The sequence below is a fragment of the Maylandia zebra genome, linkage group LG2 (assembly GCF_041146795.1).
Source record: "Maylandia zebra isolate NMK-2024a linkage group LG2, Mzebra_GT3a, whole genome shotgun sequence".
NCBI classification, from domain to species: domain Eukaryota; kingdom Metazoa; phylum Chordata; class Actinopteri; order Cichliformes; family Cichlidae; genus Maylandia; species Maylandia zebra.
The window spans coordinates 7,612,434-7,626,517 of NC_135168.1; the positions used below are offsets into that span (position 1 = coordinate 7,612,434).

The following is a 14,084-nucleotide window of genomic DNA, read 5'->3' on the forward strand; positions in this document are numbered from 1 at the left end:
GGATTGTCAAGACTCAAACCAATCATCAAGCAAAGACAACAGGGATCATTTGTTTCTGTTTATTTAGCATTCACAGCATTTGTAGTTGCCTTCTGTGCAGGGGAAGTCCACGCACACTGTGTGGTACCGCCATCCGCAGAAGGTGCATTCAACCTCTGTAAGAGAAACGAGATCGTCTGAGACTGAAATGATATTCACTAAAGAAGTGGTGATTTGTAAAACTTCAAGTGTATGATAAGGTGAAAACAAATACACAACTGCATGTCATGTAGTTGAAGGTTTTTTTTCTTTTGGAAGACCGGAAAACACTGAAAGTTATAAATTAGTCCTTTATTTATCCAGGTAAAAAAAAAATCTCATTGAGATTAAAAATCTCATTTCCAAGAGAGACCTGGCGTCATGGCAACACAAGTCACATACCACACAGGTATATAACATTTAAAACAAACACAATATCCCAACATGTGTAACAAATGTATTGTGCTTGAAACAAATTCAGAATAGGTGATAAAGCAGCTGCACATGTGTGTCACGAGTAAATCTGGCTGTATAACAAACAGAAACAAGTGATCCTGCTGTCTTTGCTCAATGGTTGGTTTGAGTCTTGACAATCCACATTGCTGGCATCTTTCAATATGTTTGAATGCACCAGTGTAAGTGCAGCCACTCAGACTCAATGTGTTCATAGAAACAGGTGCAGATGTGTCACGAGTTCATCCAGCAGTAGCTATGGCACTTGGCCACAGGGGGCAGCAGTGGACTGACCTGCATTCGAGACTGCTCCAGCTGCTCTGTGACAGTCAGTAGATCTGCTACAAATTGCAGATCATATGCAAGTTTTGGAAATGACATTATAAATATTCCTAACTTAGCCACGGCAGCATTGTTGATGTATTACCTATATACTACAAATTATTCCACCTGCTGAAAAGTGGATCTAATGTGGGCGGACTCACACTTAGCAAATAAACTTGTGATGTGAGAATGTAATCAAACTGTTGATCAGAGGCAAAGTAATTTAAAGTTTATGATGCTATCGTCTAATGTTAGCTGACATGATGTTAGCTTGTAAACTTATGTTGTTGTCTGGGTCTCATGTCTGATCTGATGATAATAACTGTGACAACACAGAGATTAAATAAAGGACGTTGGTGGGACTTCTTATGTTAGAACTATAACTTCAGTTAAGGAGTGAGACGTAAGGTGACAAGGAGAATGAAGAGAATGAGAAAGAAGTAACTGGGAAGAGAAAATGAAAACACAAATTTGAAATGATCAAATTTGTGTTAACAGATGATGGTGATTTTAAAAATTCAAGTGATTTAAAGTTTTTATCCTATTTGTTGTTGTTTTTTTTCATATTCTTCTATTTGCAAGAGGTTATTAATAAAACAGGTTCTCTTTCTGGTTTCTCTTTTTGGACGCACTCTCTACAGCTTATCACATCCAAAATGGCGGATGTCAAGTACAAAACCTCGACAGAAACAATCAGCAAGAATTTTAGCATCAGTCCAAAATAAAACTGTCCAACTACAGAGTTTTAAAATCCAACTAAACTATGAACAGAGATCTTTTACAAATAGGCTATTGATGAGATGACAGTGGTAACAAAAACGTACACATCCGCGCACACAGACAAAATGGCGGGAGAGCGTTTAACGGTCGATCTCATGAGTCCGTTACCGTGAACTATGGAGCGGCAGATTTGTGCTGGAACTGAGCTGCACACAGCTGATGTTAGCCAGGAAACATTACACACTGCTAACGTTACCTTCACACGGAGCTCCACACGGAGACGATCAGCGTCAGGCACAAACACCAAGTTCAGAAAAGAGGAACTTTGAGCAGGAAGGAAAGAGTCAGAGCGGCGTTTGAGGACACGTTTACAACCACGAACATCAGAATCTGTCTGTGCTGCATTCAAGTGCAAGTTGGAAACTCACTAATCTCTGTCATGTTGTCCAAAGATGATTTATTTCTGCTGGTTTTCTTGTTTGAAACACAAACATGTGTCAGCACTTTGTTGTTCTTCACCCTGCAGCATTTGAATATTTCAGGAGTAAACTGATCATAAATTCATGAAGTCATGACTGAAAGTGCAGACTGAGAGTGGATCACATGATGTTTGAGGTGTGTCATGTGACATGTTCAGTATTGTCACACATGTCTAGATTGTCCCTGATATCATAACTGCTCAAACACTGATGATTATATTTGAAGAATTATTCCTGATGGCAGCAAAGTTTGAATGGAGCTCTCTGTCTGTGCTGATTTGTCGCCCTCTGGAGGTCAAAGCACAAACTGCATGATGTCACTGTAACCACCACGGTGACAGGAAGTGTTTTTAAATGATGAAATATGTCAGTGATGCTGATAGTGTGTTCATCACAGACGTTCAGGCTTCGTGTTGACATGAATCAAAGTTAATGTCATTATGGACCAAGGACAGTACTCTGGGTCTCCTGCAGAACAACTCGAGCTGTGATACCTGAATGAAGAGCCTCTGCTGCTTTAAAGAAGGAGGCTCGAGGCAGAGGTGAGGTGCAGACCAACCAGCTTTTATTCAGCAACTTTAACAGAAGGATCAGAAAAATAAAACTATACAGCACAGTGATGCTGACTGAAGCCACAGCATTAAACTAAACAAGCATCTGATCATCTTTAACAACATCTAATAAATAATGACAACTATTTAATCCTGTATTTCCTACAATAAAGCCTGTTCAGATATTTGTTGCTGATGGAAATGTAAAAGGCTCCCAGGAACCAAAGGACAAAAACAGAGGCAACAGTCACAGCTGCAAAGGATCCCCTAACACATAAACTGGTTCGAAGATATTTTCTAGCTCTGCAGAGGAGCTTGATTGCACGGACAGTAAAAAGTGGATTCAATAACAGCAGCGAGCGCTGAGTGATATAACGGTGCTGCGAGCAGCAGTGCAAAGGCTCACACAGAGACAGCAGCTACACTGTGTGTGGATGTGATCCACAGTCACAGCTGTGGGTTTCAGTCAGTGTGTCTCTAACTTCATGGTCACATTTCAAAGCTTATTGGAGCCAGAAGATGTTCAAGTAAAAGATTTATTGCTGTACTCGTCTACCAGGATAACAGGAGGTTCATAAAGCTGTGTAATACTTCAGCTTTCCATCATGGAGTAGTAGTTGTGTCCCTTTGTGTTTATTAGTGTGTTCACACGTCTACTTTAACTTCACTCTGTAATGAAAGGATTCAAATCACTGATAAATACATACATGCTGACTCTGAGTCTCAGTGAAGGAGGAAAGGATGGATGAAGGCAGCCTAGTGTGGGTCATGTGTGTCCAGCAGTCATCCAGGGCCTGGATCCATCTGTAACAGGAAGACAAAGTCCAGCCTGTAATCATCCTATCAGGCACAGCGTTTCCATCCAGCATCCTGACGACGCTAACAACCCGTCAAACGTCTCCTCTGGTCCACAGAAGTCACACTTCCTGTGTCATGTTTACCTTTTTAAGTGTGCTATTCAAGCCTGTGTGACCAACTCTGACTCTCCAGATTCCATCCTGGTCTCTGCTGCAGCTTCTTCTACACGACTGTTTTCTGTATAATAATATCTGCCTTTCCCGTCTCTGTCCCAGTGTGCCTGCCACTCGTCCTTCATCTTTACCTTCATTATACTCTTCACCTCACTTTCACTGTATTTTATAGTCAAACCTGCACGACTTCTTCTTGCTGCACCTTTTTAAACTTATCGTCCTGTTCATTGCATCAACACCGATATTCACAGGGAGCCATAAGAAATCCACTTCTATCCCTCTGTGTTTGATTCTATACAGTAAATGAAGTATATCAAAAACAATATGTTGCCTAGAGTCTGAAGACACATCACCTGTGCTCACTAGCATGCTGCTCGAGTCCCAGCAAACCACATACCTCCATATTAGTGCATCCTCCACCCAGTTCAAGCCAGTAACATCACTACCAGCTCCCAGTATAAACTGCCACATCATCTGTAATTCTTTTACTCATCACCAAACTTATTTGTGGGAGAACAAATGCAGCAGCCGTTCTTTTATCTGACAGTGTTGACGCATCAGTAAATATCCTCACATGACCTGAGGACTTTCCCACTATATGAACCTGCTTTTAGTCGCCCCTCCTCCCTCGCCACAAGCTTCCTTTACAACATAACTTATAAAAAACAACTTTATTGACAATCAGCAATAACAATTACAGACAGTCTAGAAGAAGAATCACATGATCAAGGAGCAGAAGTTTATGGTTTTAATAGCTTTTACATTTTGGGAAAGTTTTAAAAACATTGTTTGGTTTTCTTTCTAAAGCGTTGAAAGGACGGCTTTGCATCAGAAAAGTAAGATCAGCAAATGAATCCATTAAAGTTCTTTTGCCTTGTTTGCAAAAGAAGCCAAACAACATTTGTGTTACAAAGAGAGACTTCAGAACAGATCAAAGATCACAAACATCAGGCACTGATGGAAACAGCCAAACACAGAAACAGAGGCACCAGCAGGTGAAGGAGGCCTGTTGTAGAAATGACTCTGAGTGCTCAGGTAGAAACGCATGAAGAACCAGTGCGTCTAATATTTGGAGACCAATCTGTGTTTGAGCGTCCTGGATGAAACACAGATCATGTTGCAGAGCGAGGACGTCGTCTTTCCTCCCGAGTGTGTAACTACAGGACGTGTGCAGAAGGTTTAATCGTCCTCCTGACAGTTACTGATGAACGAGTCCTTCAGGGAGGCTCCAGGATCACTGTGGCTTTTACCAGCTGCTGCTAAACTGAGAGGTGTTGCTGCTTCATGTGTGAAGATGTTTGCATGGCTTTAACAGTGCAGACGTTCCTCATGTGCACCCATTTCATATGTTTTATTGTGATGTTTAGTAACATCTGCTTCCCTCCTTCAGGCAGACGATAAAGTGAGCTCAGCCTTAAACATGTGGAGAGAACGTTTGACCGACAGTCCTGGGACGACTGCAGAACAATGGTTTGTTTTTAATGATAAAGTTTCATAATGGAAATAAATGCTGAGCCTGTTTCATGATGTTGGCCCTGCAGCATCAGGCAGGATTAATACTGTAACAAACGTGTGTCACAGTTATAATGACTTTAAATGAAGACTTGGGTTGGATGGAGATGTCAGCTGGATTTGTGCTGACTGTCACTTTAAATGTTTTCAGTTCAGCTTCTAAATCTACTTTTGTATAATGTTTGCTGAGTTTTGCACTTCATGACGCTTTTAAGAAGAGCCAATAAATCCTGACTTTACACAAAAATAAAGGTTTAATGTGTTTAGTGTGACAGTGGAGGAGAGCGCACATAATAAGAGTCATTAACAGAATGGTGACAATTATAATCTGTCTCATTTTAGGAGCAGCTCACAGGCACAACAGACTACAGAGCAATCAAAGCACCAGTTAAACGTCCATGTGACCGGCTTACAGCCAATGAACAATCAGTCCCCACTGTCCCCACCAACATCACTGTACTGGAAAGACTGTGCTGCCATGGTCAGAGATGAACTGGTACTAAAATGTAAGGCAGCTGATGTGTGTGGCCTTAGCAGCACAAATGCATCACGGCTGCAACGCTGCAGTGTGTTTAAACATTTGAACATTTCTGTGGCTTCAAACCAGCAGCTGCTCTGTACTCAGTTGTGTTTGTGTGTCTGTCAAAGTGATTGTTGTCTTTAAAAAGCCTTTTGTGTTGAGTTTTGTGAGCAGTGCCGAGCTTCTCTGTAGTCTAAGCTGAGTCGATATATTTGATTCCATGTTTGGTGTGATTTTCAAAGTCAGCAGCAGCAAACCCATACGGTAAAAAAATACATTTTTCCTGGCCAAAATATATTTCAAATATATGGTAAATATATTTTGTATTTGTGATGCTCCAAAAAAATATATTTTTGAAATTGAAAATATATTTCTTTCAAACCAAAATACATTTCAAAACATATTTTAGGGTGAAGAAAATACATTTCCAACCTTACAGTAGAATGTATATCAAAGTATCCTTTATTTAAAATATATTTAGTGCAATAATGATGATAATGATAACAATACTAAAAGTAACATGTTTTATGCACATCTGCAAAAAACAGTTGGATTCAAACAAAACAGAGTCAAAGGTCTATCACGAATTAAGTTGTTTATTCATTTGCTTACAGTATTTCACATTACACAATATCTCACTATAATGTAGCGTTCATTGACTTTGAAATTATCTGTCAGTGATACAGTAAACAAGATACAACAACTGCTATGTACACTTTAGTTTTTGACAATATATACAATTTAGTACTTAAAGGAACACACTCCACTGTTTTGGAAATAGGCTCATTCTCCATCTCCCTCAGAGTTAAAAATGCAGCGTCTTCTTTCTAGATCCGTACGTTAATAGGGCTCTGGAGCGTGATCTTACGGGATGGGGCGTAGCCAGGATTTTTGGTCAAGGCGCCATATTAGCAGGCCAAACAAATGCTTGCTGTGTGGTCGGTTGTAATGTTAGATTGCACTACTGACAAAGGAATAAGCTTGAAAACAGGCTCTCTTTTCATTGTTTCCTCACCTGGAAACATCATGAGGGAGCTTATGTGTTGGATGTTACCAAAAGAAGGCGTCTAGCCTGGATAGCAGCTGCGAGACGAGCTGATATTCAGTTCTCTACCAGCCACAGATATCTGTTGGTGTGCTCCAGTATTTTCATTCAGGTAAGTTCTAAATAAGTTCATATTATTATTTATAGCCTGTTAATTTTATTTTCAATAGCACAAACTTAGAACAAACATGCAGAACTACCTTCTATTTATAGAGTTGCTAATTATTTGGCATTATTGCAACAAACCAGCCTATGAAATGAATGAAACAAATCCTGACTGGGTTCCAACACTACACATGGGGCACTACGAAATCCCTGCTTCAAACTACATGCTACATACCACCATGCCAATCAGATTACTTCTTCCATGTGAGGGTAAAAAGGTGACCTTCCTGGATAAGATGGCAAAGGTTTGCTGCGTTTTGGTGAACATGTGCCCCAGTGTGGTAGTAAAACCAGGGAAAAATGCTCTTGTTAAATACTCTTAAGTCTTGTGCTGTTTATGTAGTGATAAGTTTTCTTTTTTTTTTTTTTTTTTTCCTTTTTTCTCTTCTTTTTTTTTTTTCTCCTTCTCTTTTTACAGTTGCAGAAACATATAGGTGATTGCTGTAACGTATGTTTTAATTTTGAAATTAAAGCAGCCTTTTTTCCGTTAAAAGGTTCTTTGTGAGGATCAATCCAGACATGGGAACAAAATGCCCTGCAAAACTTGGTACAAGCCGCAAGACAGGTCGTGTCGTAAAGAGGAAGGTTACAAGAATCAGCCCTCGGATCACCACCTTCCTCCAGCGGCTCTCTGAGTTTGAATGGAGGACTTCCAACTAGGTAAGAACAGAGATGATAATATCTTTTACATAGCTGATAATTATATACATACTGTACACACATCCATACAACAGTATGAATGATCTCAGACAGATGTGAACAAGTGAATAACCTGAGCAAACATGAATATTGATGATGTGTCTTTGACAGGTGGTGATAAAGACTACGCTGAACCCAACCATCCTGGTAACGGAAATCTAAATCCCATGTCACATTCTATTTCCTGGGACCCACTGATAATTATTACATTTTGTAAATGAGTTTTGTTTTACATGTAATAGTTTATTTAATGTTCATGCTGGTGGGTTTGTCCTGTTTTTAGTGGAATGAAAAACTGTTTTCCTTAAAAAAATCAGACAGAAAGGTGAAGGACTGTGTAGTTTTCATGTACGCTTCTATTTATTTTGGTTATTGGCATTGTTTTTATTCAGTTGAAAAATGTTTTTCTTGTTAAAAAAAAAAAATCAACAATAAATGTTGGTTTAATTCACTATTCTGAGACTACTTTATTTTTTATTTTTTTTGTCCCGTTTGGATCTATAGCCATCAGAATTGTTGTCTTGAGGCCAAGAAAGATGGCAAGCGGATTTATTTTACCAAGTGGATCATCATGGCCTTGCCATATTGGTCCATTTGATTGACCTTTATTATAATTATGAATTTATTTTATTTTCAGTTGCAAACGGGACAGACATAACTGTGGGATAGGACAGGGGGAAAGAATGAAAGAAAGAGGGGGAGAGAAAGAAAACCAAAGGGGAGAAGAGACGGTGAGAAGGGGGGAAGAGAGAAAAAAAAACAAACAACAAAAAAAAAAACTCCTGGGTCACCTGTATGGAGAAAAAAAAAAAAACAGAGGAGACAGCAAACAACAAAGAGCAACATAATAATAGAAAAAAAAGCACCATCACAATAAACTAGCTAGCCATAGATATCAATAGTTACTAAATAATAAACGATATTGTGCAGCACGCAGGATAGACAGCGCACAGTGTGCTTTGAGGCAGCAGCCAAGAAAGCTGTAGTCCGCGTCTGTGAATACCCATGTGTACACCTGTGTGCATACCTGTGTGGATCAGCATGCTTGCATTCCAAAGGTTTCTCCATGTGATAAGTGATAAGTTTTCAAAAGAGACAGTAAATTACAGAATGCTAGCAGTGGGTGATATTATACAAATGCTGTCATGATTTTATGTGAACATTTTGTCATTTGTAAACTATACATAACATTTTTTCTACATTGTAACTGATGTGATGTTCGACAAAGTGCTTTTAATTAAAAATAGGCAAACATTTCTTTGTTTCTTTATTCAACTTTTGAACAGTGGTATTTAGTAAGTACATATTCAGTAAATGCAAAGTATTTACATGGCCCCCTAAATTAAAACATTATGGGTTATTCAGAACAGAACTATGCTTGGAAAAATATTGTCCCATCAGTTGATCCAACTCCTCCACAGTAGCAGGTGGAACTTTTCTTTTTTGAGGATGGCTTCTTTTACCTGTCACAACGAATGGTCTGTTTATGTTTTGATCAAGAACCTTTTTTTTGGGCAGCTGAAGAGGAGAAGTCTATCTTATGGCCAACCTCTGGCTGTATCTTGGTCATATTACCCAGCAAAACCCAGTATGCAGGTTCATCTGTAACAGTCCTTGTGCCACAGATCCTCACTGTTGCTTCTACATTAAACAGAAGAGCAGTGACATGGCTGCAAGTCTCCACGACTCTAGTCATACAGCTGCAGTGGGCGGCTTCAACCTTCCCTGTGATGCTCACAATGACCTGTGGCTGCAATGCTGCAATTCAGTCTTTAAGAGTGCAGGACCTGAAACACACACAGACAAAGTTCATTTAAAGACAAGAACTATGAGCCAAGGCCGACACAAATGTGTTTTATTTACTTTCAAATCCATTTATCATAAATGTAACAAATAAAGTGTTTTTATGTATCCATCTATAGAACGCTGCATGTTATATTCTAAATCTGCATGTTTCTTTTTAGAAACCTATCAGCAAAAAATGAACCTAAAGTATGTAATGCAAGGATGTAATCACTTTCAAGAGGGAGAAAACATAAAGTTCAACTTTAAGTGACAACTATGGACACCTAATATGACAAGCAGATTCTGCAGGTCATTAATCAATGTATAAAACTAAAACAGAATGTATTTTTAGTGACACAGGACACAAACAAGGAAGCAAGATGTGTAATTAGGATTATTTATAATAAATATGAATTAATTAGGGCAATTTCTTTAACCATAAAGAATAACTAAATCCTTCAGGACAATGTCACATCAATGCACTGAACTCACTATGTTATCCCTCTAACAGAGCCTCTACATGTTCTCACTGTAATTTCCCCCTCACGAATGAATTTTTGCTAGCACTAATTTGAATGTTGGGGGGAATCAAACGCATTTTACTCGCAGTACTCAAGCTGACTTACCTTTGCTTGAATGACGGCGTACTCACAACGTGGAGGCTTAAAAATAGCCAAATCTTGTACCCAGTCCTTGGTGAATTGGATGTGCGCCTCCAGAGATTTATAATTGCGAAATTGGTGCGCCGTGTATGCTCTGACTCCACAGACAAGGTATGAGAGTAGATCATGCTAAGTCAATAGCGGTTTGGTCTTCAGGGTTTCTACTCCACGGCTATATTTCATACGGGTCCACATTTCAACAATCAAGTACCGTCTCTTTGCATCTGGACAGAATCTGTACCTATATATATATATATATATATGTATCTATACCGTCATTTTCTTTTGAGCTACGTTTCAGAATGGTTCGTAGCAAACTTGTTTTGATTCGTGACCTGCCAAGATGGTGCTGCGCTCCCACAATGCATTGCGACATTACGTCAACTCCAAAGCCCTTTGCGTGCAGGAGTGTATGCGCATGCGCATTGCCACGGTGGTTTAAAAAATAAAGATATAATGAAAAGTAATTAATAAAAATTAAATATTTAAACATTCCCACAAATGTGCAATGAACGTGCAAAAACTCTCTTTAGTAGTTGTTGCTGTTTCTTTCTTTCTTCTTTTTTTTTTTTTTTTGAAAAATAACGACGTCTCTGAGGCGCGAAATCTGACAGCGAGAGGAACGGCCGGATACAGGAGACGGGAAGAAACAAGCCGATTATGTTCGCATTAATTAAGTGGTTGGAAGATGTAAAATTCTCAATTCTGCCAACTGAACATATACGAGATTTTAATGAGGATGAATAATTAGCCGGCATGGAGGAAACGGACCTTTATTTCGTGGAGTGGCGACAAGAAGCCAAGGCGGGTGGCCAGTCTAAGACGCCTCCATCATCAAGCTAGCAGGTGCCTTTTCCCATATAATATTACTTTATTCTCGTGTATTTGGAACGGAAGCGTAGAGCTGCCACCCAGGCAAAAGAGAAATATAAGTATATCACGTTATAACGTGAAAAGTTTATCGTTCTAACAATATACTATCATGTTTGAACAACATGTTTGAACAACATTGTACGAAAAATGTACATAATTATCACGTCCGTACAATATTGTGCGAACGTGACAATTATGTATATTATAATAATGTGATATTATATTATACCAGTGGTTCTTAACCTGGGTTCGATCGAACCCTAGGGGTTCGGTGAGTTGGTCTCAGGGGTCCGGCAGAGCCTCCGCTGTGACGTGCACGGCTCATTTTGTGCACCAGTAAAAAACATATCTACGTCTAATTTGAAAAAAAAAACACACTTTATTTTTCACTAAAGAGGGGTTCAATGAATGCGCATATGAAACTGGTGGGGTTCGGTACCTCCAACAAGGTTAAGAACCACTGTATTATACAAACATGAAAAGCATAATGTTAGAACAATAAACATTTCACGTCATAACGTGAAGCTCTATTTTTCTTTTGCCTGGGTGGCAGCTCCACGCTTCCATAATTTGGTAATCAAAATATGTAACTTAATTAATTATATCGTGACGTACTTTTGCCTTTTCTTATTATTCTGCCTTCTCAATAACTATCAAAGCCTATTCACATTTAATTTGGCTTTCACAGAAATCCTACCTCTCCTTCTGGCTACAGAGTACTTACCAAGGTTAGAAACAAAGAACAGTTATGCTTTATTAATGTTCGCTAATTACAATGTTCCACATTTCCTTGCTTTTTAAGTCATTTTAAGGCTTTTTAGAGTTTTTGTTTTTTTATTTTTTTTAGCAGTAATGTTTCTGCCTATTTATTTCAGCCCATGAAATCGAATGCAGATCTTCCTAATGTGAGATTTACATAAATGTAAGTAATTTTTTTTGTCATTGTCATTAATGTTGTTGCTGTTGTTGTTTTTGTGCAGTTTGCAATCATATAAACCTAGCAAACATCAGTCAGCACAGTGACTAACCTAAACAGATTCTTGCTTTATTCACATATATTATATGTAATTATATATACCTGCACATTGTACCTAGGGTTGCAGCCACTTGGCCCCACCCCATTGTTGTGACAGCCCTGATTGTACTTATACACTGCATCTGAACAGGGAACAGTCTGCCACATTAATGTATTTTTAAGTGACTTGTTTGTAATACATGAATTTGTTTCTTACAGATGTCAAAGTCTCAACCTCATGCTGCCCTCCCCCATCCTCCTAAAGTAAGTATTTGTTGTTGTAGTTTTTTATGCGGTGTCTGTGTCACATGCTAATCATAATTATTGAAATAACTGTTTTCTAACAGATTTTCCAAAACACTAGTTATGTTTGTTGTCATTCAGACCAGTACTACTGCTTAGACATTGTTTAGTGGTCATGCATGTTTGACAAGCTCGTTATGATACCAAAACAGTAGGCCTATCACAATAATCGATATATCGACTTAACACACAGTACATGTACATGACCTCAGTAATTGTTGATGATGTAATTTATGTGCCATTATATTTACAAAAATAAAATATAATGATAACAAAACAATAACATTAAATAACATTGTTTTCTATTTGTTAGAAAACTTACTATTTATTCAAGTTTTTAAGGTATCTAATATTTTGATTCCTAATTTCAATGATCTAAATACTTTAAGAATTAGATGTTGGTTTGTCAATTGAAAGTGTGTAGATCTTGCATTATTATGGTGTTATATTATGATTATACATTCAAAGACATAAAATGGTCTTAAAATGACAATGACATAACTTGTCGCAATTGTTTATGGTGCAATATACCGACCAACAAAAAGTCGTTATCGTAACAGGCCTTCAAAACACACAGTTTTATGATTGATAAATTAAAAAAATAAATACATTTAATTTCTCTGAGATTCTCTAATATTCAGTTACAGTTCACAACACAGCTACCCGTACATGCAGTATTATACTGTAAATATAAATCTCTGCATTTAGCATCCCACTAGAAGCGTCACAGTTACTGCCTCTTTTTTTTTTTTTTACAAATACCTGTACTATTACTAACACATTTACTGTTTTACTTTTAGCCTGTGGATACAAATGCAGATTTCCTTAATGTAAGTTGTGCATTTTAATTACATCATGTTATTTTTATTATTATTTATTTATTTATTTTATTTTACATTCAAATATTTCAAGCTTCTTGGTTAAAGAAGCTTGATTGCTAGTAGGTAAAGAATAGTTCACCTATAATTCATATTCCCAATTAATTTCTCACCTCTGATTGAATGCCTTTGTTTGTTTTCCTATAACAAAACATTTTTGCTGGATATATATGGTGAATTTATATGCATAGATACAGTCGTAGTGCTTGACACATGCAAACAGCAGTAGATGTACTAAAAAGGAAATAATTACAATCATGATGTTGATTGCTGATGTCAGTATATATATTTTAGAGGAATGTTTTGTTTTTCACCCAAAATGAACTATATTGCTTCAGAAGAGATTTATTACCCTACCGGACTCTTATATATTGTTCTGTTTTTTGTTTGTTTTTGTTATTTTCAGGTTCAATGGTGCGTGTTCTTCTAATGGCCGCCTTCCCACTGGAGGTTTTGATCCACAGCAATTTAAAAGGTAATCAGCTTTGAAAGTCAGTTCAAATGGTTAGCTAATAGTACTTTAAAAAGCCTACAACTCTGTCACCAGTTTCTTTACCAAAAATTACCCATAAAAGTATCGCTCAATAGCATATAATTGTAGTTCAAATGTTTAGTTGTACAAATATCAAATTTTTGGAAATCTAAAACTAGTCAAACACTCAAATGTTCATGCTTTTTATAGGAGGACAGAGCAAAACGGACATCGGCGCAGAGTGAAGAACTGCCCTTGATAAGGACACTATGGCAGCCATATATAGTAAGTGAAGACTTTCTGTGTATCTAAAATTGCATACAGCACAAGTAACTTACTTTGCAACCATTAAAATAGGTTGTAAAGTAAGTTACCAATACAAATAGGTGATGATGCATTGTAGTGGTTGGTCTCAGACAAAGAAGGTCAACAGATTTATGAATGCTGGAAGGTAAGGAGAGACGACCAAAAGGGGTGTTAGCATTACTGTAATGTGAACTGGATAGACTTCCCATCTAGGAAAAAAAAGAGGTAAAATTATGCGTAAAATATATCTGTATTAATATCTGTATCTATATAAACAGAAATATCTGTTTGCTAAATGAAGCCAGCTAACATAAATCACATTTTTATTTTAAC

At 37.7% G+C, this 14,084-nt stretch overlaps 1 long non-coding RNA gene across 2 annotated transcripts; it reads left to right on the forward strand.

Moving 5' to 3' along the window:
- The first annotated feature begins 10,445 nt into the window (after positions 1 to 10,445).
- LOC143420677 (uncharacterized) lies at positions 10,446 to 13,715 on the forward strand. 2 transcript variants are annotated; one of them, XR_013100404.1, is made up of 7 exons: positions 10,446 to 10,750; positions 11,466 to 11,505; positions 11,653 to 11,699; positions 12,012 to 12,056; positions 12,896 to 12,925; positions 13,380 to 13,448; positions 13,656 to 13,715. It is a non-coding gene; the product is annotated as an uncharacterized LOC143420677 (long non-coding RNA). The 2 variants fall into 2 exon arrangements; XR_013100403.1 differs by lacking the exon at positions 13,656 to 13,715 and having other exon boundaries at positions 13,380 to 13,520.
- The last annotated feature ends 369 nt before the right edge of the window (positions 13,716 to 14,084 follow it).